General features: G+C 45.1%; 3 non-coding genes across 3 annotated transcripts; all 3 read left to right on the top strand.

The window, feature by feature from the left end:
- Nucleotides 1–19,309: 19,309 nt before the first annotated feature.
- trnae-uuc (transfer RNA glutamic acid (anticodon UUC)) lies at nucleotides 19,310–19,381 on the top strand. Its single transcript has one exon. It is a non-coding gene; the product is annotated as a tRNA-Glu (tRNA).
- A 1,970-nt stretch (nucleotides 19,382–21,351) lies between these two features.
- Nucleotides 21,352–21,423, top strand: trnae-uuc (transfer RNA glutamic acid (anticodon UUC)). Its single transcript has one exon. It is a non-coding gene; the product is annotated as a tRNA-Glu (tRNA).
- A 1,950-nt stretch (nucleotides 21,424–23,373) lies between these two features.
- Nucleotides 23,374–23,445, top strand: trnae-uuc (transfer RNA glutamic acid (anticodon UUC)). The gene has a single exon. It is a non-coding gene; the product is annotated as a tRNA-Glu (tRNA).
- Nucleotides 23,446–23,831: the final 386 nt, after the last annotated feature.

Raw genomic sequence — 23,831 nt, forward strand, 5'->3', positions numbered from 1 at the left:
GTCACTCAGTTACACATCGACAAACAATCCAAAAGCTCAACTTGAGCTGAATGAGGCAAATCCATTCGTGCAATTTGTATTAATTTTAAGGTTTTCAACTTATTAGCCCATCCCTCTTGTCACTATAGTAAAGGCTGCACAAGCAGCAGGCGCAGTGACTTTCCCATGGCGCTGACGTGCTGTACGTCCTGATATGTAATCAGAATAATAATCACAATGCAACCAGGCAACCAACAAATATGAAGTGCTGTAGTTCTTTAGTGCACAATATTAAAAATAATTGAACAAAAACTGGTATCCATATTTCCAAATTCAATCAATCCCATTAATAAACATGGTCTTGTTGAACCGACACACCCCACATGTAACATGACAGAAATGCAGAACTTATTCACAAGTGCAGAAAAACATATACACATTTTGCGTCGCTGAATTAAAAATAAAATGCAGGGAAAGCCATGATTTAACACAAATAAATATTCATCACTCCTCCTGGACAAGAGAACCATTCAGAATGACTTCGAAATATTTACTAATATGTTGATGTAAAGATGTTAATTTACAAATTTTGCTTCCAATGTTTTTTCTCTCAAACATTCTCCACAATATTAATCCCTGCTCTTATCACGAAAAGTGTTGAATTATTTTAGGTACTTCCCAAGTAAACAGCAGGAAACAAACTTTATTGTTGTCTCAATTTTCAATCTCCTAAATCAAAAATGTATACCTAATCAAAATGACAGATTAGCTGTTTAATCAAAGTATTTTGCGTTTCTTTCTCAAAAAACAAGTAATGGTTTCTTCTAAAGTAGCTGCCTCCATTTTTCATACATCAATACAGAGTTCTTGTTTCTATTAACACTCCACTAATCATTTAAGAAGGAATCTATAGTTACGTTATCTCTGGGATTGTTCAGACTATAGAACGACAGACAAAATAAAATCGTTCACAATAGCAAAATACAGCGGATGCTGGAATCTGAAATATACACAGAAAAAGCTGGGAATACGCAGCAGGCCCGGCAGCATCTGTGGAGAGCGAGAGATGAACAAAGTTAAGGCTTCAGGTCTGTGGCCTGTTGTCGCAACTGGATAAAGTTAGAGATTTAACCAGATGCAGAGGCCGGATTTAACCACTGCTGCCTTCCACCATATCACAGACCATCCCCTTTGTTCCTTCCGCCCGCCCGCATTTCGCTGACTCTGCACCTGGTTAAAATCTGTAACAACTCTAACATTTTTCATTTCTGAAGAAAGGTCACAGACCTGAAACGTTCAATCTGTTTTTCTCTCTCTCCACCGATGCTGCCTGGCCTGCTGAGTATATCCAGCATTTTCTCTTTTTATATTATGTAAAATAAAATTGATTGTGTTTTTCCCCATTTTTGGTTCTCTTCCTAAACGTCTTAATTATATTATTATAAAATCAATAAAAAGTAATAAGTTACTCCTCCAAAACCTCCACTACTCTCCCCGAATTCAACTGCATGTTTCTGTGAAGCTACTCACTTCATTCCATTGTTGAAAATCAAATTTTGAGCAATTTCCAATTTAAAAAGATTTAAGCAATTTAGCGCCTGCTTAAAATAATTCCGACTTCAAGACGCGCTTGAAACTTGTTTAGATGCGGGGAACACTGATGTTTGCTTGTTTCTTCCAAAATCATATTCGAAACGTAGGGGTAAAGAAGTGTTTATAACATTTATTTTTTGAGAACATTTCTTTAAAAATCTTTAAATTCTTTCTAGTCACATCGCAGCTATGACAGAAGAAGTTGCTCCAAGTTTCTCTTTCCCTCTTGAAAGCTGTCTTTAAACATGCTGCAATAATATAAAATAAACTCTAATTACAAACGGAGCTCAAATAAGAAAGTGAATAAAGTGGTTAAACTTCCTAAGAAGGCGGTGAGGTTATCTTTCCCCAGTACCATCGTGAACCATCGTCAGAGCTGGAAACAGTTGGAGATGCAACAGGTTTTAAGCAGGTGTAAAGGCAGGGAAAGTGGGGGAGCGGAGGAAGGAAATAAAGGGACAGTCTGTGCTAGGATTGAAGGCAGGAGAGATGAAATGTTGCAAATGGGGATGGCAGAATGATCAACAGCTGCGACCTGCAAAAATAAGTTCAGGGGTTATAGTCTGAAATTGATGAACTCAGTGTTGAGTCCAGAAGGCTGTAAAGTGCCTAATCGAAAGAGGAGGTGCTGTTCCTCCAGCTTGCATTGAGCTTCATTGGATCAGTGTAACAGGCCTAGGACAGACTGGCCTGTGTTGGAGTGGAGCGGCGAATTAAAGTGACAGGCGACCAGATGCTCGAGGTCACCATTACGGACGAAATGGACGTGTTCTGCAAAGTGGTATTCCCAATCTGGCTTTGGTCTCCCCAATGAAGAGGAGACCGCCTCATGAGCAGTGAATACAGTATACTAAATTGGAAGAAGTACAAGTAAATCGCTGTTTCACCTGGAAGGGTTGCTTGAAGCCCTGGACAGTGGGAAGGTAGGAAGTAAAAGGGCATGTATTGCTACTCCTGCACTTACACGGGAAGGTGCCGGGCGAACGGGAAGGAGTGTTGGGGTGATAGAGGATTGGACCAGGGTGTTGTGGAGGGAGCGGCCCCTTCAGAATGCTGAAAGTGGAGGTGAGGGCAAGATGTGCTTGGCGGTGGTATCACGCTGGAAGTGGCAGAAATGGCGGAAGATTTTTGCAGGTGGCAGCTGTTGATCCTTCTGCAATCCCCATTTGCAACATTTCATCTCTCCTGCCTTCAATCCTAGCACAGACTGCCCCATTATTTCTTTGAATGTGGAGACTGGTGGGGTGAAAGCTGATGACAAGGGGAACCCTATTGTGGTTCCGCGAGGGAGGGGAAAAGGTGAGAGCAGAAGTGCGGGAAATAGAATGGACACAGTCAAGAGCCGTGTCAGCCACGGTAGAGGGGAATCCTAGGTTGAGGAAAGAGGAAGACATGTCTGAAGCACTGGAATGGAATGAGGCATCGTCAGGCCAGAAGCGGCGGAGATGGAGCAACTGGGAGAATGGAATAAAATCCTTACAGGAAGCAGGGTGGGAGGAAGTGCAGTCCAGACATCTGTGGGAGTCCGTGGGCTTATAGTGAATATAATAGAAAAATACTTCGGATATTGGACATCTTACATAACAACAAAAAACGCTGGAAATACTCAGCAGGCCAGGCAGAATATGTGGAGAGCCGAACAGAGTTAATGTTTCAGGTCTTGGACCCTTCATCAGAACTGGAGAAAGCTGGAGATGTAACAGATATTAAGCAGGTGCATGGACGGGGGAGGGGGCGTGGGTGGGAGGAATGTATTGAAGGAAAATACTGTGCTTATGTCGGAAGCGACTCATGCCCTCATTTGTTTAAAGTAATAAGCAGACAAAAACACAGGTATTTGATCAAAATGAACCCGCAGATGACCACGCACAAATAAACAACCAGAGAGGCAGACAGAGTTGGGAAACACCAGGAAATCGACAAGAAATATTGACAAGGAGTAAAGTGCTTTGCCATCAGAAAATTGCTGGATTTTGATGCTTGTTGAACGGCATCTCCCTAACAAATTTAGCTGATCACAGCATGGCTATCAATCAATTCATTGCCAGTGTGAAAAATGCAACTCTTGATACTTAGCAACATGTGCAAGACTGGAATGAGAGAGTGCCTGGGCCGTGGTCAGTGATAGCTTATCCTGAGCATCAAGATATTCATTAGGCCTGAGCCCTTGCTGCGTAAGAAAATTCTCCTCATCTCCCCTCTGGGCCTTTTGCCAGTTATGTCCTTCGGTTACCGACCCTCCTGCCACTGCAAACGGTTTCTCCTTATTTATTCTTTCAATGCACCTTGCAATTATGAAAAACTCTATTAAATTTCTTCTTAAACTTCTGAGGAAAGCAATCTCAGCTTCTCCAGTCTCTCAACATAACTGAAGTCCTTCACCCCTCGGACCACTCTGTGAGACGTGAAACCGAGGCTCTCGCTCTCTGTGTGTCTCTCTCTATCTTTGTCTCTGTCTCTCTCTTTGTCTCTGTATACATTTCTGAGGGGGATTGACAGGGTAGATGCAGGAAGGATGCTTCCCCTCTTGGGGGAATCTAGAACTAGGGGGCAAAGAGTCAGGCTAAGGGGTCGTCCATTTAAAACGGAGGAATTTCTTCTCTCAGAGGGTCGTGAATCTTTGGTAATTTCTAACCCAGAGAGCTGTGGAGGCGGAGTCATTGGATATAATCAAGTCGGAGATTGACAAATATTTGAGCTGCATAGAAACGTAGAAGATAGGATCAGGAGAAGTCCATTCGGCCCCTCGAGCCTGCTCCTCCGATCAATGCGGTCATGGCTGATCATCCAGATTCAGCATTCTGTCCCTGCTTTCTCCCCATATCCCTTGATCCCCTTATCCTTAAGAAATATTTCTAACGCCTTCTTGAATGTATTTAATGAATTGGCCTCAACTGTCTTCTGTGGTAGAGAATTCCACAGGTTCACCACTCTGGGTGAAGCAATTCCTCCTAATCTCAGCCCTAAATGGCTTACCCCTTATCCTTAGACAGTGACCCCTGGTTCTGGACTCCCGCACCATCGGGAACAGCCTTCCTGCATCTAATATGTCTAGTCCTGTTAGAATTTTATAAGTTTCAATGAGATCCCCTCTCATTCTTATAAACTCTAGCGAATATAAGACTAATCAATCCAATCTCTCTTCATACGTCATTCCTGCCATTCCAGGTATCAATCTGGTGAATCTTCGCTGCACTCCCTCCAGGGCAAGATCATCCTTCGTCAGATAAGGCGACCAAAGCTGCACACAATACTCAAGGTATGGTTTCACCAAGGCCCTGTAGAATTCCATCAACACATTCTTGTTCCTGTACACGAATGTTCTCGCTGTGAAGGACAGCATAACATTTGCCTTCTTAACCGCCCGCTGCACCTGCATGCTTGCCTTCAGCGACTGGTGCACAAGGACACCCACGTCTCGTTGCACTTCCCCTTTTCCCAATCTATTGCCGTTCAGTTAATAATCTGCCTTCCTGTTTTTGCCACCAAAGTGGATAACCTCGCATTTATTTACATTATACTGCATCTCCCATGCATCTGCCCAATCGCCCAACCTATCCAAATCGTACACGCCCACCCAGCTTTGTGTCGTCTGCAAACTTGCTGATATTACATCTAGTTCCCCCGTCTAGATCATTAGTATATATTGTGAATAACTGGGGTCCTAGCCCCGATCCCTCTGCTACCCCACTAGTCAGTGCCATCAACTCGGAAAAAGACCCATTTATTCTAAATCTTTGCTTCCTGTCTGCCAACCAGTTTTCTATCCAAGTCAGTACATTACCCCCAATCCCATGTGCTTTAACTTTGCATGCTAGTCTCTTATGCAGGACCTTTTCGAAGGCCTTCTGAAATTCCAAATACACCACATCCACTTGTTCTCCCTTTTCTATTCTACCAGTTACATCTTCAAATAATTCCAGTAGATTAGTCAAGCACGATTTACCTTGTGTAAATCCATTTTGACTTTGTCCAACATAACAACAGAAAATGCTGGAAAAATCAGCAGGCCAGGCAACATCCTTGGAGAGAAAATAGAGTCTACGTTGAAAATAGACCCGAAACGTTGACACTATTTTCTCTCCACGGATGTTGCCTGGCCTGCTGAGCTTTTCCAGCATTTCCTGTTGTTATTTCGGATTTCCAGCATCTGCAGCATTTTGCTTTTGACTTTGTCCGATCCTGTCATTGTTTTCCAAGTGCTGTGCTATTACATCTTTTATAATGGACAATAGCATTTTCCCCACTACCGATGTCATGCTTACCGGCCTATAATGCCCCGTTTTTGCTCTACCACCTTTTTTAAATAGTGGTGTTACATTACCTTCCCTCCAATCCATGGGAATTGTTCCAGAATTTATAGAATTTTGGAAGATGACCAGCATTGCATCTATTCTTTCTAGGGCCACTTCCTTAAGTACCCTAGGATGTAGATTATCAGGCGCTGAGGATTTATCGGCCCTCAATCCCGTCAATTTCCCTAACACCATTTCCCTACAAATACTGATTTCATTCAGTTCCTCCCTTTCATTAAACCTTATGTTCCCCGACATCTCTGGGAGTTTATTCGTGTCCTCCTTTGTGAAGACAGAACCAAAGTATGGATTTAATTTGTCTGCCATGTCTTTGTTCCCCATTATAAATTCCCCTGTTTCTGAATGCAAGGGACCTGCGCTTCACTTTAACAATCTCTTTCTATTCACATATCTATAGATGCTTTTACTGTCAGTTTTTATGTTCCCTGATAGCTTACTCTCATACTCTATATTCCCCCTCTTAATTAATACCTTTGTCCTCCTTTGCTGGATACTAAACATAGAAAGATAGAAACATAGAAGATAGGAGCAGGAGTCGGCCATTCAGCCCCTCGAGCCTGCTCCACCATTCAATGAAATCATGGCTGATCATCCAAATTCAGTACCCTGTCCCTGCCTTCTCCCCATATCCCTTGATCCCATTGGCCTGAAGAAATAGATCTAACTCCTACTTGAACATATTTAATGAATTTGCCTCCACTGCCTTCTGGTGTAGAGAATTCCACAGGTTCACCATACTGTGGCTTACCCCTTATCCTTAAACTCTGACACCTGGGTCTGGACTCGCTGGCCATCTGGAACATCCTTCCTGCATCTAGTCTGTCTAGTCCTGTTAGAATATTATAAGTTTCAATGAGACCCCCTCTCATTCTTCTAAACTCCAGCGAGTAAAAGCCCAGTCGACACAACCTCTCCTCATACATCATTCCTGCCATCCCAGGTATCAGTCTGGGAAACTGCTCCCAATCGTCAGATAGCAAAATTTTCTATAGTTATATAAAAAGAAAAAGGGTGGCTAATGTAAATGTTGGTCCCTTAGAGAATGAGACTGGGAAATTAATGCTGGGAAACATGGATATGGCAAAAAAGCTGAACAATTATTTTGTATCAGTCTTTACGGCGGAGGACACTAAGAATATCCCAACACTGGACAAACAGTGGGCTCTAGGGGGGGGGAGGAGAAGCTAAATACGATTAAAATCACTAAGGAAGTGGTACTTGGTAAAATAATGGGACTCAAGGCGGATAAATCCCCTGGACCTGATGGTTTACATCCTAGGGTCTTGAGGGAAGTGGCGGTAGGGATTGTGGATGCATTGGTAATAATTTTCCAAAACTCCCTGGACTCAGCAAAGGTCCCAGCAGATTGGAAAACTGCTAATGCAACACCCTTATTTAAAAAAGGTAGTAGGCAGAAGGCTGAAAACTACAGACCTGTTAGCCTAATATCTGTGGTTTGTAAAATTTTAGAGTCCATTATTAAGGAGACAGTAACGGGACATTTGGATAAACATAATTTAATAGGACAAAGTCAGCATGGTTTTATGAAGGGGAAGTCATGTTTGACAAATTTGCTTGTGTACTTTGAGGAACTAACATACAGGGTGGATAAAGGGGGACCAGTGGATGTATTGTATTTAGACTTCCAAAAGGCATTTGACAAGGTGCCACACAAAAGATTATTACTCAAGATAAAAAATCATGGGATTAGGGGTAATATTCTGGCATGGGTGCAGGATTGGCTATCTAACAGAAAGTAGAGAGTTAGGATAAATGGTTCGTTCTCAGACTGGCAATCAGTAACTATTGGTGTCCCGCAGGGGCCAGTGCTGGGTCCCCAACACTTTGCAATCTATATTAATGATTTGGAGGAGGGGACCGAGTGTAACATATCAAAGTTTGCAGATGATACAAAGATGGGAAGGAAAGTAGTGAATGAGGAGGACATAAAAAACCTGCAAAGGGAGATACACAGGCTACGTTAGTGGGCAGCGATTTGCCAGATGGAATACAATCCTGGAAAGTGTGAGGTTATGCACTATGGCAGAAAAAAATCATAGAGCAAGTTATTATCTTAATGGCAAGAAACTGGAAAGTACTGTAATACAAAGGGATCTGGGGGTCCTGGTGCACGAAACACAAAAAGTTAGTATGCAGTTGTAGCAAGTGATCAAGAAGGCCAATGGAATGTTGGCTTTTATTGCTTGGGGGACAGAATATAAAAACAGGGAGGTATTGTTGCAGTTGTACAAGGTATTGGTGAGCCCGCACCTGGAATACTGCATACTGTTTTGTTGTCCATACTTAAGAAAATACATACTTGCTCTCGAGTCAGTACAAAGAAGGTTCACTCGGTTAATCCCAGGGATCAGGGGCTGGTCATATGAGAGAGGTTGAGTAGATTGGGACACTACTCAATGGAGTTCAGAAGAATGAGAGGCGATCTTATTGAAATATATAAGATTGTGAAGGGGCTTGATCGGGTGGATGTGGTGAGGATGTTCCCAATGATGGCTGAAACTAGAACTAGGGGGCATAATCTTAGACTAAGGGGCTGCTCTTTCAAACTGAGATGAGGAGAAACTTCTTCAATCAGAGGGTAGTAGGTCTGTGGAATTTGCTGCCCCAGAAAGCTGTGGAAGCTACATATTTAAATAAATTTAAAACAGAAATAGACAGTTTCTTGGAATTAATGGGAATTAGGTGTTACGGGGAGCCGGCAGGAAATTGAACATGAGTCTATGTTCGGAACGGTCATGGCCCTGTGGGTAAAGGAGCGGGCTCAGTGGCCATGTAGCCTGGTTCTGCTCCTACTTCTTATGTTCTAATTATGTGTTAGATTGCAGGAGATGGTTCTATTCCTGTTCCTGGCTGGGGTGGAAATCAACTTTTACAGAATGTAAGTACTGTAGAAAATATAGGGACAGTGATCTCCTGGACGAGTTGCGATCGCCCAGATGGGTCGGAGAGGAATTTCCCAGATTTTTATCTCCCAAATTGGCCATTGGGTTTTTTATCAGGTTTTTCGCCTCTCCCAGGAGATCACATGGGTTCGGGAGGGATGTAGAGTAATAGTAGATTTGAGGTTAGGATCAGATCAGCCATGATCTATTGAATGCTGGAGCAGGCTCGAGGGGCCGATTAGCCTACTCCTGCTCCTATTTCTCATGTTCTTTTGTTTGCTGCTTTATCTGTCCAATTGATATGTCCTCTCCTTGGAACTTATGCTATCATTAATTTCCCTTGTTAGCCAATGTTGAGGGAGTCAAGGGTTATGGGGTGCGGACGTTGAGCCGAAGATCTGATCAGCCATGATCTTATTGAATGGCGGGGCATGCTGGAGTGTCCGAATGGCATACTCCTGCTCCAATTTCTTCTGTACTTGTTTTTATTTCTGTCCCTTCTGCCACTTTGTCCCTCTGTTCCCAGGTCGATTATTGCTCTGACAGATTCTGCATCTTTCAGTTCCTCGTTAGCATAGTGGTGAGTATCCCCGCCTGTCATGATAACTTAACCTGAGCAGTAAGAAAAACATTACGCCTGAGCCCTTGCTGCGTAAGCCAATTCTCCCCATACTGATTATTTTGCTGGTTATCTTCAATCGGTGTCCTCTGGTTACCGTCACTCCTGCCACTGGCAAGCGTTTCTCCTTATTGCCTCTATCTGATCCCCTTATAATTTTGAAGGCCACTTATTAAATTTCCTCTTAACTTCTGAGGAAAACAATCCCAGACTCGCAACATAACTAAAGTCCCTTAAATCTCGGGCCAATCAGCAAGACGTCAAACTGAGGGTCTCGCTCTGTATGTCTATTTTTGTCTACCTCTTTGCCCCTGTCTCTCTCTGTATAGGATTCTGAGGATGCTTGACAGGATAGATGCAGGGAGGATATTTCTCCTCCTGGGGGAATCGATAACTTGGGGGCAGAGCTCAGAATCAGTGGTCGCCCAATTAAAACAGAGATGAGGAGGAATATCTTCTCTCAGAGTGTAGTGAAACTTTGGAATCCTCTACCCCAGAGAGCTGTGCAGGCGGAGTCATTGAATATAATCAAGGCGGAGACAGACATATGCTTGAGATACAGTGGAGTCACGGGTTTTGTGGAGTGGGCGGAAAAGTGGCGTTGATTCGAAGATCTGATCAGCCATGACATTATTGAATGGCGTGGCAGGCGCGACGAGGCGAATGGCACACCCCTGCTACAATTTCTTCTGTTCTTATTCTTATCTCTGTCCCTTCTGCCTCTTGTCCCTCTGTTCACAGGTCGATTTTTGCTCTGACAGATTCGGTATGTTTTAGTTCCTCATTAGTATAGCGGTGAGTATCCCTGCCTGTAATGTGGAGATAGGGGTTCATCCCCCAAATTTAATCCTTTGGGCAGCTCCTTAAAATGCTCCTGGGAGAAGTTGAACAGGACAAAATGAACTAAAATAATTTAAAATATGTACTGGCATAAGAAGAACTGTATAACAATTCCCTCTTATTAAATTTCCTCCTAACCGTCGCAGGAAAACAATCCCAGACTCTCAACATAACTGAAGTCCGTTGTTCCTCGGACCACTCTGCAAGACGTCAAACTGAGTCTGTCACGCGGGGGAACGGGGTTCAATTCCCCGACGGGGAGGATTTTTAACATTCCCAATTTTAAACCTTCAGGCAGCTGCTTAAAATGACCCTGGGAAAAGTTGAATAGAACAAAGTGAACTACAATAATTTTAAAATAGAAACTGGCATATGAAGAACTGTATAACAACTCCCAGCACCATTTCCTCGCTAGTAGCGTGTTCTCCTTCTGATTGCCTTTTGTGTGGGGCACTGAGGAGGGAGACTGAAAATGAGATAACAGCGGGAGAAAGCACGACTGCTCTTTCAAAGAGACAGCACAGGCACGATTGGCCGAATGGCCTCCCACCGTGCTGCCAGCCTCCATGAATGCATGACACTGAGATGGATATCTGAGACATACCCACACAAAGAGAGCACATACGGGTATTTTGTGTGTGTTTGCTGCTTTGTTTCAAGCACTGCATAACCATTTCCTCTACAATGTCGTGGATATTATCATGTTCAGTTTTCAATTCCCCGACGGCTTCTCTCTGACTTTATGCCTCTGACTCTGAGATAAGCATAGAAGGAAATATATGGCAAATGGAAGCCTGTGGCTTAGTGAACATGTCCTTTGTGTTCTCGTCTAAAAGATGTCCTCTTGTACGAAAAGTTTGCCTGGCGTGAAAGTGATCTGAATTTCAAAGCAGCAAGGAGGAAAGTCTGCGTTGCTCTGCTTGCTGGCAGGCAGCTTCTTGCAGCTTCACTGGTGGTCTAGTGGTTAGGATTCGGCGCTTTCACCGTCGCGGCCCGAGTTCAATTCCCGGTTAGGGAACAGTGCGTTTTGATGCTGTTTGAAATGCCTCCAATCAATGCACCCGCGCGAAGCAATGTCTGCTCCTGATCAACCTTTGCAATTTCAACACTGCTGATGCCTCAACAGGTACACAATGCACTTCCTTGCCTTTTGTAAAATGCCTGCTGTTTCAAAGTCAGCAGGAAATTACATTTGGGACGAGACAATTTAAACGTGTACATGCCCACATTTAACTGCAGCTGACAGTGTCAGAACAGTCACTGTTATTATCAAACTTCCATGTATTTTCTTGCAGGCTGCACCCCCCTAACAAACATAGCTTATCACAGCACGGCTATCAATCAACTCAACGCCAGTTTGAAGAATGCAACATTTGAAAGTTAGCAACGTGTGCAAGACTTTAGTGAGAGAGAGTTGGGCCGTGATAACATTTCTAAGCAGTAAGATATTCAGTAGGCCTGAGCCCTTGCTGCGTAATACAATTCTCCCCATACTGATTCTGCTATCTTCAATTGGTCTCCTCTGGCTACCGTCATACCTGCCACTGGCAAGCGTTTCTCCTTATTACCTCAATCAAATTCCCTTGTAATTTTGAAAGCCTCTTATTAAATTTCCTCTTAACCGTCTGAGGAAAACAATCACAACTCTCAACATAACTGAAGTTCCTTATCCCTCGGACCACTCTGCAAGACGTCAAACTGACTGTCTCGCTCTGTATGTCTATCTTTGTCTCCCTCTTTGTCCCTGTCTCTCTCTGTATAGGATTCTGAGGGTGCTTGACAGGATAGATGCAGGGAGGATGTTTCCCCTCCTGGGGGAATCTACAACTAGGGGGCAAAGCTCCAGGATATCCGGTCGCCCATTTAAAACGGAGATGAGGAGGAATTTCTTCTCTCAGAATGTCGTGAATCTTTGGAATCCTCTACCCCAGAGAGCTGTGGAGACGGAGCCACTGAATATATTCAAGGTGGAGGTAGACATATATTTGAGCTGCAGTGGAGTCAAGGGTTATGGGGAGCGGGCAGGAAAGTGGCGTTGAGTAGAAGATCTGTTCAGCCATGATCTTATTGAATGGCGGGGCAGGCTCGAGGGGCCGAATGGCCCACTCCTGCTCCTATTCCTTCTATTCTTATTCTTATTTCTGTCCCTCTGTTCACAGGTCGATTTTTGCTCTGAGAGATTCGGCACGTTTCAGTTCCTCGTTAGTATAGTGGTGAGTATCCCCGCCTGTCACGCGGGAGACCGGGGTTCAATTCCCCGACGGGGAGAATTTTTAACATCCCCAATTTTAAACCTTTGGGCAGCTCCTTAAAAAGACCCTGGGAAAAGTTGAATAGAACAAAATGAACGAAAATAATTTTAAAATATGTACATGAGGAAATTAATAACAACTCCCTGCACCAGTTCCTCGTTAGTAGAGTGTTCTCCTTCTGTTTGCCTGTTGTGTGGGGCACTGAGGAGGGAGAGAGAAAATGAGATAACAGCGGGAGAAAGCACGACTGCTCTTTCAAAGAGACAGCACAGGCACGATTGGCCGAATGGCCTCCCACCGTGCTGCCAGCCTCCATGAATGCATGACACTGAGATGGATATCTGAGACATACCCACACAAAGAGAGCACATACGGGTATTTTGTGTGTGTTTGCTGCTTTGTCTCAAGCACTGCATAACCATTTCCTCGACAATGTCGTGGATATTATAATGTTCAGTTTTCACTTCCCCGACGGCTTCTCTCTGACTTTACGCCTCTGCCTCTGAGAAAAGCATAGAAGGAAATATATGGCAAATGGACGCCTTCCCGCACTTGATGCTGTGGCTTAGTGAACATGTCCTTTGTGTTCTCGTCTAAAAGATGTCATCTTGTACGAAAAGTTTGCCTGGCGTGAAAGTGATCTGAATTTCAAAGCAGCAAGGAGGAAAGTCTGCGTTGCTCTGCTTGCTGGCAGGCAGCTCCTTGCAACTTGTTGCAGCTTCCCTGGTGGTCTAGTGGTTAAGATTCGGCGCTTTCACCGCCGCGGCCCGGGTTCGATTACCGGTTGTGGACCAGTGCGTTTTGAGGCTGTTTGAAATACCTCCAATCAACGCATCCGCGCGAAATAATGCCTGCTCCTGATCAACCTTTGCAATTTCAACACTGCTGCTGCCTCAACAGGTACACAATGCACTTCCTTGCCTTTTGTAAAATGCCTGCTGTTTCAAAGTCAGCAGGAAATTACATTTGGGACGAGACAATTTAAACGTGTACATGCCCACATTTAACTGCAGCTGACAGTGTCAGAACAGTCACGGTTATTATCAAACTTCCATGTATTTTCGTGCAGGCTGCACCCCCCTAACAAACTTAGCTCATCACAGCACGGCTATCAATCAACTCAACGCCAGTTTGAAGAATGCAACATTTGAAAGTTAGCAACGTGTGCAAGACTTTAGTGAGAGAGAGTTGGGCCGTGATAACATTTCTAAGCAGTAAGATATTCAGTAGGCCTGAGCCCTTGCTGCGTAATACAATTCTCCCCATACTGATTCTGTTATCTTCAATTGGTCTCCTCTGGTTACCGTCATACCTGCCACTGGCAAGCGTTTCTCCTTATTAACTCAATCAAATCCCCTTGTAATTTTGAAAGCCTCTTATTAAATTTCCTCTTAACCGTCTGAGGAAAACAATCACAAACTCTCAACATAACTGAAGTTCCTTATCCCTCGGACCACTCTGCAAGACGTCAAACTGAGTGTCTCGATCTGTATGTCTATCTTTGTCTCCCTCTTTGTCCCTGTCTCTCACTGTATAGGATTCTGAGGGTGCTTGACAGGATAGATGCAGGGAGGATGTTTCCCCTCCTGGGGGAATCTACAACTAGGGGGCAAAGCTCCAGGATATCCGGTCGCCCATTTAAAACGGAGATGAGGAGGAATTTCTTCTCTCAGAATGTCGTGAATCTTTGGAATCCTCTACCCCAGAGAGCTGCGGAGGCGGAGTCACTGAATATATTCAAGGTGGAGGTAGACATATATTTGAGCTGCAGTGGAGTCAAGGGTTATGGGGAGCGGGCAGGAAAGTGGCGTTGAGTACAAGATCTGATCAGCCATGATCTTATTGAATGGCGGGGCAGGCTCGAGGGGCCGAATGGCCCACTCCTGCTCCTATTCCTTCTATTCTTATTCTTATTTCTGTCCCTCTGTTCACAGGTCGATTTTTGCTCTGAGAGATTCGGCACGTTTCAGTTCCTCGTTAGTATAGTGGTGAGTATCCCCGCCTGTCACGCGGGAGACCGGGGTTCAATTCCCCGACGGGGAGAATTTTTAACATCCCCAATTTTAAACCTTTGGGCAGCTCCTTAAAAAGACCCTGGGAAAAGTTGAATAGAACAAAATGAACGAAAATAATTTTAAAATATGTACATGAGGAAATTAATAACAACTCCCTGCACCAGTTCCTCGTTAGTAGAGTGTTCTCCTTCTGTTTGCCTGTTGTGTGGGGCACTGAGGAGGGAGAGAGAAAATGAGATAACAGCGGGAGAAAGCACGACTGCTCTTTCAAAGAGACAGCACAGGCACGATTGGCCGAATGGCCTCCCACCGTGCTGCCAGCCTCCATGAATGCATGACACTGAGATGGATATCTGAGACATACCCACACAAAGAGAGCACATACGGGTATTTTGTGTGTGTTTGCTGCTTTGTCTCAAGCACTGCATAACCATTTCCTCGACAATGTCGTGGATATTATAATGTTCAGTTTTCACTTCCCCGACGGCTTCTCTCTGACTTTACGCCTCTGCCTCTGAGAAAAGCATAGAAGGAAATATATGGCAAATGGACGCCTTCCCGCACTTGATGCTGTGGCTTAGTGAACATGTCCTTTGTGTTCTCGTCTAAAAGATGTCATCTTGTACGAAAAGTTTGCCTGGCGTGAAAGTGATCTGAATTTCAAAGCAGCAAGGAGGAAAGTCTGCGTTGCTCTGCTTGCTGGCAGGCAGCTCCTTGCAACTTGTTGCAGCTTCCCTGGTGGTCTAGTGGTTAAGATTCGGCGCTTTCACCGCCGCGGCCCGGGTTCGATTACCGGTTGTGGACCAGTGCGTTTTGAGGCTGTTTGAAATACCTCCAATCAACGCATCCGCGCGAAATAATGCCTGCTCCTGATCAACCTTTGCAATTTCAACACTGCTGCTGCCTCAACAGGTACACAATGCACTTCCTTGCCTTTTGTAAAATGCCTGCTGTTTCAAAGTCAGCAGGAAATTACATTTGGGACGAGACAATTTAAACGTGTACATGCCCACATTTAACTGCAGCTGACAGTGTCAGAACAGTCACGGTTATTATCAAACTTCCATGTATTTTCGTGCAGGCTGCACCCCCCTAACAAACGTAGCTCATCACAGCACGGCTATCAATCAACTCAACGCCAGTTTGAAGAATGCAACATTTGAAAGTTAGCAACGTGTGCAAGACTTTAGTGAGAGAGAGTTGGGCCGTGATAACATTTCTAAGCAGTAAGATATTCAGTAGGCCTGAGCCCTTGCTGCGTAATACAATTCTCCCCATACTGATTCTGTTATCTTCAATTGGTCTCCTCTGGTTACCGTCATACCTGCCACTGGCAAGCGTTTCTCCTTATTAACTCAATCAAATCCCCTTGTAATTTTGAAAGCCTCTTATTAAATTTCCTCTTAACCGTCTGAGGAAAACAATCACAAACTCTCAACATAACTGAAGTTCCTTATCCCTCGGACCACTCTGCAAGACGTCAAACTGAGTGTCTCGATCTGTATGTCTATCTTTGTCTCCCTCTTTGTCCCTGTCTCTCACTGTATAGGATTCTGAGGGTGCTTGACAGGATAGATGCAGGGAGGATGTTTCCCCTCCTGGGGGAATCTACAACTAGGGGGCAAAGCTCCAGGATATCCGGTCGCCCATTTAAAACGGAGATGAGGAGGAATTTCTTCTCTCAGAATGTCGTGAATCTTTGGAATCCTCTACCCCAGAGAGCTGCGGAGGCGGAGTCACTGAATATATTCAAGGTGGAGGTAGACATATATTTGAGCTGCAGTGGAGTCAAGGGTTATGGGGAGCGGGCAGGAAAGGTGCGTTGAGTAGAAGATCTGATCAGCCATGATCTTATTGAATGGCGGGGCAGGCTCGAGGGGCCGAATGGCCCACTCCTGCTCCTATTCCTTCTGTTCTTATTCTTATTTCTGTCCCTTCTGCCTCTGTCCCTCTGTTCACAGGTCGATTTTTGCTCTGACAGATTCGGCACCTTTCAGTTCCTCGTTAGTATAGTGGTGAGTATCCCCGCCTGTCACGCAGGAGACCGGGGTTCAATTCCCCGACGGGGAGAATTTTTAACATCCCCAATTTTAAACCTTTGGGCAGCTCCTTAAAAAGACCCTGGGAAAAGTTGAATAGAACAAAATGAACGAAAATAATTTTAAAATATGTACATGAGGAAATTAATAACAACTCCCTGCACCAGTTCCTCGTTAGTAGAGTGTTCTCCTTCTGTTTGCCTGTTGTGTGGGGCACTGAGGAGGGAGAGAGAAAATGAGATAACAGCGGGAGAAAGCACGACTGCTCTTTCAAAGAGACAGCACAGGCACGATTGGCCGAATGGCCTCCCACCGTGCTGCCAGCCTCCATGAATGCATGACACTGAGATGGATATCTGAGACATACACACACAAAGAGAGCACATACGGGTATTTTGTGTGTGTTTGCTGCTTTGTCTCAAGCACTGCATAACCATTTCCTGGACAATGTCGTGGATATTATGATGTTCAGTTTTCACTTCCCCGACGGCTTCTCTCTGACTTTATGCCTCTGTCTCTGAGAAAAGCATAGAAGGAAATATATGGCAAATGGACGCCTTCCCGCACTTGATGCTGTGGCTTAGAGAACATGTCCTTTGTGTTCTCGTCTAAAAGATGTCATCTTGTACGAAAAGTTTGCCTGGCGTGAAAGTGATCTGAATTTCAAAGCAGCAAGGAGGAAAGTCTGCGTTTCTCTGCTTGCTGGCAGGCAGCTTCTTGCAACTTCTTGCAGCTTCCCTGGTGGTCTCGTGGTTAAGATTCTGGCGCTTTCAGCGCCGCGGCCCGGGTTCGATTCCCGGTTAGGGACCAGTGCGTTTTGAGGCTGTTTGAAATGCCTCCAATCAACGCACCCGCGCGAAGTAATGCCTGCCCCTGATCAACCTTTGCAATATCAACACTGCTGCTGCCTCAACAGGTACACAATGCACTTCCTTGCCTTTTGTAAAATGCCTGCTGTTTCAAAGTCAGCAGGAAATTACATTTGGGACGAGACAATTTAAACGTGGACATGCCCACATTTAACTGCAGCTGACAGTGTCAGAACAGTCACGGTTATTATCAAACTTCCATGTATTTTCTTGCAGGCTGCACCCCCCTAACAAACTTAGCTTATCACAGCACGGCTATCAATCAACTCAACGCCAGTTTGAAGAATGCAACATTTGAAAGTTAGCAACGTGTGCAAGACTTTAGTGAGAGAGAGTTGGGCCGTGATAACATTTCTAAGCAGTAAGATATTCAGTAGGCCTGAGCCCTTGCTGCGTAATACAATTCTCCCCATACTGATTCTGTTATCTTCAATTGGTCTCCTCTGGTTACCGTCATACCTGCCACTGGCAAGCGTTTCTCCTAATTAACTCAATCAAATCCCCTTGTAATTTTGAAAGCCTCTTATTAAATTTCCTCTTAACCGTCTGAGGAAAACAATCACAAACTCTCAACATAACTGAAGTTCCTTATCCCTCGGACCACTCTGCAAGACGTCAAACTGAGTGTCTCGCTCTGGATGTCTATCTTTGTCTCCCTCTTTGTCCCTGTCTCTCTCTGTATAGGATTCTGAGGGTGCTTGACAGGATAGATGCAGGGAGGATGTTTCCCCTCCTGGGGGAATCTACAACTGGGGGGCTAAGTTCCAGGATATCCGGTCGCCCATTTAAAACGGAGATGAGGAGGAATTTCTTCTCTCAGAATGTCGTGAATCTTTGGAATCCTCTACCCCAGAGAGCTGCGGAGGCGGAGTCACTGAATATATTCAAGGTGGAGATAGACATATATTTAAGCTGCAGTGGAGTCAAGGGTTATGGGGAGCGGGCAGGAAAATGGCGTTGAGTAGAAGATCTGATCAGCCATGATTTTATTGAATGGCGGGGCAGGCTCGAGGGGCCGAATGGCCCACTCCTGCTCCTATTCCTTCTGTTCTGATTTCTGTCCCTTCTGCCTCTGTTAACAGGTCGATTTTTGCTCTGACAGATTCGGCACCTTTCAGTTCCTCGTTAGTATAGTGGTGAGTATCCCCGCCTGTCACGCGGGAGACCGGGGTTCAATTCCCCGACGGGGAGAATTTTTAACATCCCCAATTTTAATCCTTTGGGCAGCTCCTTAAAAAGATCCTGGGAAAGGTTGAATAGAACAAAATGAACGAAAATAATTTTAAAATATGTACATGAGGAAATTAATAACAACTCCCTGCACCAGTTCCTCGTTAGTAGAGTGTTCTCCTTCTGTTTGCCTGTTGTGTGGGGCACTGAGGAGGGAGAGAGAAAATGAGATAACAGCGGGAGAAAGCACGACTGCTCTTTCAAAGAGACAGCAAAGGCACGATTGGCCGAATGGCCTCCCACCGTGCTGCCAGCCTCCATGAATGCATGACACTGAGATGGATATCTGAGACATACCCACACAAAGAGAGCGCATACGGGTATTTTGTGTGTGTTTGCTGCTTTGTCTCAAGCACTGCATAACCATTTCCTCGACAATGTCGTGGATATTATGATGTCAGTTTTCACTTCCCCGACGGCTTCTCTCTGACTTTATGCCTCTGTCTCTGAGAATAGCATAGAAGGAAATATATGGCAAATGGACGCCTTCCCGCACTTGATGCTGTGGCTTAGTGAACATGTCCTTTGTGTTCTCGTCTAAAAGATGTCATCTTGTCCGAAAAGTTTGCCTGGCGTGAAAGTGATCTGAATTTCAAAGCGGCAAGGAGGAAAGTCTGCGTTGCTCTGCTTGCTGGCAGGCAGCTTCTTGCAGCTTCCCTGGTGGTCTAGTGGTTAGGATTCGGCGCTTTCACCGCCGCGGCCCGGGTTCGATTCCCGGTTAGGGAACAGTGCGTTTTGAGGCTGTTTGAAATGCCTCCAATCAATGCACCCGCGCGAAGCAATGTCTGCTCCTGATCAACCTTTACAATTTCAACACTGCTGATGCCTCAACAGGTGCGCAGTGCACTTCCTTGCCTTTTGTAAAATGCCTGCTGTTTCAAAGTCAGCAGGAAATTACATTTGGGACGAGACAATTTAAACGTGTACATGCCCACATTTAACTGCAGCTGACAGTGTCAGAACAGTCACTGTTATTATCAAACTTCCATGTATTTTCTTGCAGTCTGCACCCCCCTAACAAACATAGCTTATCACAGCACGGCTATCAATCAACTCAACGCCAGTTTGAAGAATGCAACATTTGAAAGTTAGCAACGTGTGCAAGACTTTAGTGAGAGAGAGTTGGGCCGTGATAACATTTCTAAGCAGTAAGATATTCAGTAGGCCTGAGCCCTTGCTGCGTAATACAATTCTCCCCATACTGATTCTGCTATCTTCAATTGGTCTCCTCTGGTTACCGTCATACCTGCCACTGGCAAGCGTTTCTCCTTATTACCTCAATCAAATCCCCTTGTAATTTTGAAAGCCTCTTATTAAATTTTCTCTTAACCGTCTGAGGAAAACAATCACAAACTCTCAACATAACTGAAGTTCCTTATCCCTCGGACCACTCTGCAAGACGCCAAACTGAGTGTCTCGCTCTGTATGTCTATCTTTGTCTCCCTCTTTGTCCCTGTCTCTCTCTGTGTAGGGTTCTGAGGGTGCTTGACAGGATAGATGCAGGGAGGATGTTTCCCCTCCTGGGGGAATCTACAACTAGGGGGCAAAGCTCCAGGATATCCGGTCGCCCATTTAAAACGGAGATGAGGAGGAATTTGTTCTCTCAGAATGTCGTGAATCTTTGGAATCCTCTACCCCAGAGAGCTGTGGAGGCGGAGCCAATGAATATATTCAAGGTGGAGATAGACATATATTTGAGCTGCGGTGGAGTCAAGGGTTATGGGGAGCGGGCAGGAAAGTGGCGTTGAGTAGAAGATCTGATCAGCCATGATCTTATTGAATGGCGGGGCAGGCTCGAGGGGCCGAATGGCCCACTCCTGCTCCTATTCCTTCTGTTCTGAAACTTATTTCTGTCCCTTCTGCCTCTGTCCCTCTGTTCACAGGTCGATTTTTGCTCTGACAGATTCGGCACCTTTCAGTTCCTCGTTAGTATAGTGGTGAGTATCCCCGCCTGTCACGCGGGAGACCGGGGTTCAATTCCCCGACGGGGAGAATTTTTAACATCCCCAATTTTAAACCTTTGGGCAGCTCCTTAAAAAGACCCTGGGAAAAGTTGAATAGAACAAAATGAACGAAAATAATTTTAAAATATGTACATGACGAAATTTATAACAACTCCCTGCACCAGTTCCTCGTTAGTAGAGTGTTCTCCTTCTGTTTGCCTGTTGTGTGGGGCTCTGAGGAGGGAGAGAGAAAATGAGATAACAGCGGGAGAAAGCACGACTGCTCTTTCAAAGAGACAGCACAGGCACGATTGGCCGAAAGGCCTCCCACCGTGCTGCCAGCCTCCATGAATGCATGACACTGAGATGGATATCTGAGACATACCCACACAAAGAGAGCTCATACGGGTATTTTGTGTGTGTTTGCTGCTTTGTCTCAAGCACTGCATAACCATTTCCTCGACAATGTCGTGGATATTATGATGTTCAGTTTTCACTTCCCCGACGGCTTCTCTCTGACTTTATGCCTCTGTCTCTGAGAAAAGCATAGAAGGAAATATATGGCAAATGGACGCCTTCCCGCACTTGATGCTGTGGCTTAGTGAACATGTCCTTTGTGTTCTCGTCTAAAAGATGTCATCTTGTACGAAAGGTTTGCCTGGCGTTAAAGTGATCTGAATTTCAAAGCAGCAAGGAGGAAAGTCTGCGTTGCTCTGCTTGCTGGCAGGCAGCTTCTTGCAGCTTCTTGCAGCTTCCCTGGTGGTCTAGTGGTTAGGATTCGGCGCTTTCACCGCCGCGGCCCGGGTTCGATTCCCGGTTAGGGAACAGTGCATTTTGAGGCTGTTTGAAATGCCTCCAATCAATGCACCCGCGCGAAGCAATGTCTGCTCCTGATCAACCTTTAGCAATTTCAACACTGCTGATGCCTCAACAGGTACACAATGCACTTCCTTGCCTTTTGTAAAATGCCTGCTGTTTCAAAGTCAGCAGGAAATTACATTTGGGACGAGACAATTTAAACGCGTATATGCCCACATTTAACTGCAGCTGACAGTGTCAGAACAGTCACTGTTATTATCAAACTTCCATGTATTTTCTTGCAGGCTGCACCCCCCTAACAAACTTAGCTTATCACAGCACGGCTATCAATCAACTCAACGCCAGTTTGAAGAATGCAACATTTGAAAGTTAGCAACGTGTGCAAGACTTTAGTGAGAGAGAGTTGGGCCGTGATAACATTTCTAAGCAGTAAGATATTCAGTAGGCCTGAGCCCTTGCTGCGTAATACAATTCTCCCCATACTGATTCTGCTATCTTCAATTGGTCTCCTCTGGTTACCGTCATACCTGCCACTGGCAAGCGTTTCTCCTTATTACCTCAATCAAATCCCCTTGTAATTTTGAAAGCCTCTTATTAAATTTCCTCTTAACCGTCTGAGGAAAACAATCACAAACTCTCAACATAACTGAAGTTCCTTATCCCTCGGACCACTCTGCAAGACGTCAAACTGAGTGTCTCGCTCTGTATGTCTATCTTTGTCTCCCTCTTTGTCCCTGTCTCTCTCTGTATAGGATTCTGAGGTTGCTTGACAGGATAGATGCAGGGAGGATGTTTCCCCTCCTGGGGGAATCTACAACTAGGGGGCAAAGCTCCAGGATATCCGGTCGCCCATTTAAAACGGAGATGAGGAGGAATTTGTTCTCTCAGAATGTCGTGAATCTTTGGAATCCTCTACCCCAGAGAGCTGTGGAGGCGGAGCCACTGAATATATTCAAGGTGGAGGTAGACATATATTTGAGCTGCAGTGGAGTCAAGGGTTATGGGGAGCGGGCAGGAAAGTGGCGTTGAGTAGAGGATCTGATCAGCCATGATCTTATTGAATGGCGGGGCAGGTTCGAGGGGCCGAATGGCCCACTCCTGCTCCTATTCCTTCTATTCTTATTTCTGTCGCTCTGTTCATAGGTCGATTTTTGCTTTGACAGATTCGGCACCTTTCAGTTCCTCGTTAGTATAGTGGTGAGTATCCCCGCCTGTCACGCGGGCGACCGGGGTTCAATTCCCCGACGGGGAGAATTTTTAACATCCCCAATTTTAAACCTTTGGGCAGCTCCTCAAAAAGACCCTGGGAAAAGTTGAATAGAACAAAATGAACGAAAATAATTTTAAAATATGAACATGACGAAATTTATAACAACTCCCTGCACCAGTTCCTCGTTAGTAGAGTGTTCTCCTTCTGTTTGCCTGTTGTGTGGGGCACTGAGGAGGGAGAGAGAAAATGAGATAACAGCGGGAGAAAGCACGACTGCTCTTTCAAAGAGACAGCACAGGCACGATTGGCCGAATGGCCTCCCACCGTGCTGCCAGCCTCCATGAATGCATGACACTGAGATGGACATCTGAGACATACCCACACAAAGAGAGCACATACGGGTATTTTGTGTGTGTTTGCTGCTTTGTCTCAAGCACTGCATAACCATTTCCTGGACAATGTCGTGGATATTATGATGTTCAGTTTTCACTTCCCCGACGGCTTCTCTTTGACTTTATGCCTCTGTCTCTGAGAAAAGCATAGAAGGAAATATATGGCAAATGGACCCCTTCCCGCACTTGATGCTGTGGCTTAGTGAACATGTCCTTTGTGTTCTCGTCTAAAAGATGTCATCTTGTACGAAAAGTTTGCCTGGCGTGAAAGTGATCTGAATTTCAAAGCAGCAAGGAGGAAAGTCTGCGTTGCTCTGCTTGCTGGCAGGCAGCTTCTTGCAGCTTCTTGCAGCTTCCCTGGTGGTCTAGTGGTTAGGATTCGGCGCTTTCACCGCCGCGGCCCGGGTTCGATTCCCGGTTAGGGAACAGTGCGTTTTGAGGCTGTTTGAAATGCCTCCAATCAATGCACCCGCGCGAAGCAATGTCTGCTCCTGATCAACCTTTGCAATTTCAACACTGCTGATGCCTCAACAGGTGCGCAATGCACTTCCTTGCCTTTTGTAAAACTCCTGCTGTTTCAAAGTCAGCAGGAAATTACATTTGGGACGAGACAATTTAAACGTGTACATGCCCACATTTAACTGCAGCTGACAGTGTCAGAACAGTCACTGTTATTATCAAACTTCCATGTATTTTCTTGCAGGCTGCACCCCCCTAACAAACATAGCTTATCACAGCACGGCTATCAATCAACTCAACGCCAGTTTGAAGAATGCAACATTTGAAAGTTAGCAACGTGTGCAAGACTTTAG

This window comes from Somniosus microcephalus, unplaced genomic scaffold (genome assembly GCF_052327205.1).
Source record: "Somniosus microcephalus isolate GS21.2 unplaced genomic scaffold, FLI_Smic_1.0 unresolved_chr7, whole genome shotgun sequence".
Taxonomy (NCBI): domain Eukaryota; kingdom Metazoa; phylum Chordata; class Chondrichthyes; order Squaliformes; family Somniosidae; genus Somniosus; species Somniosus microcephalus.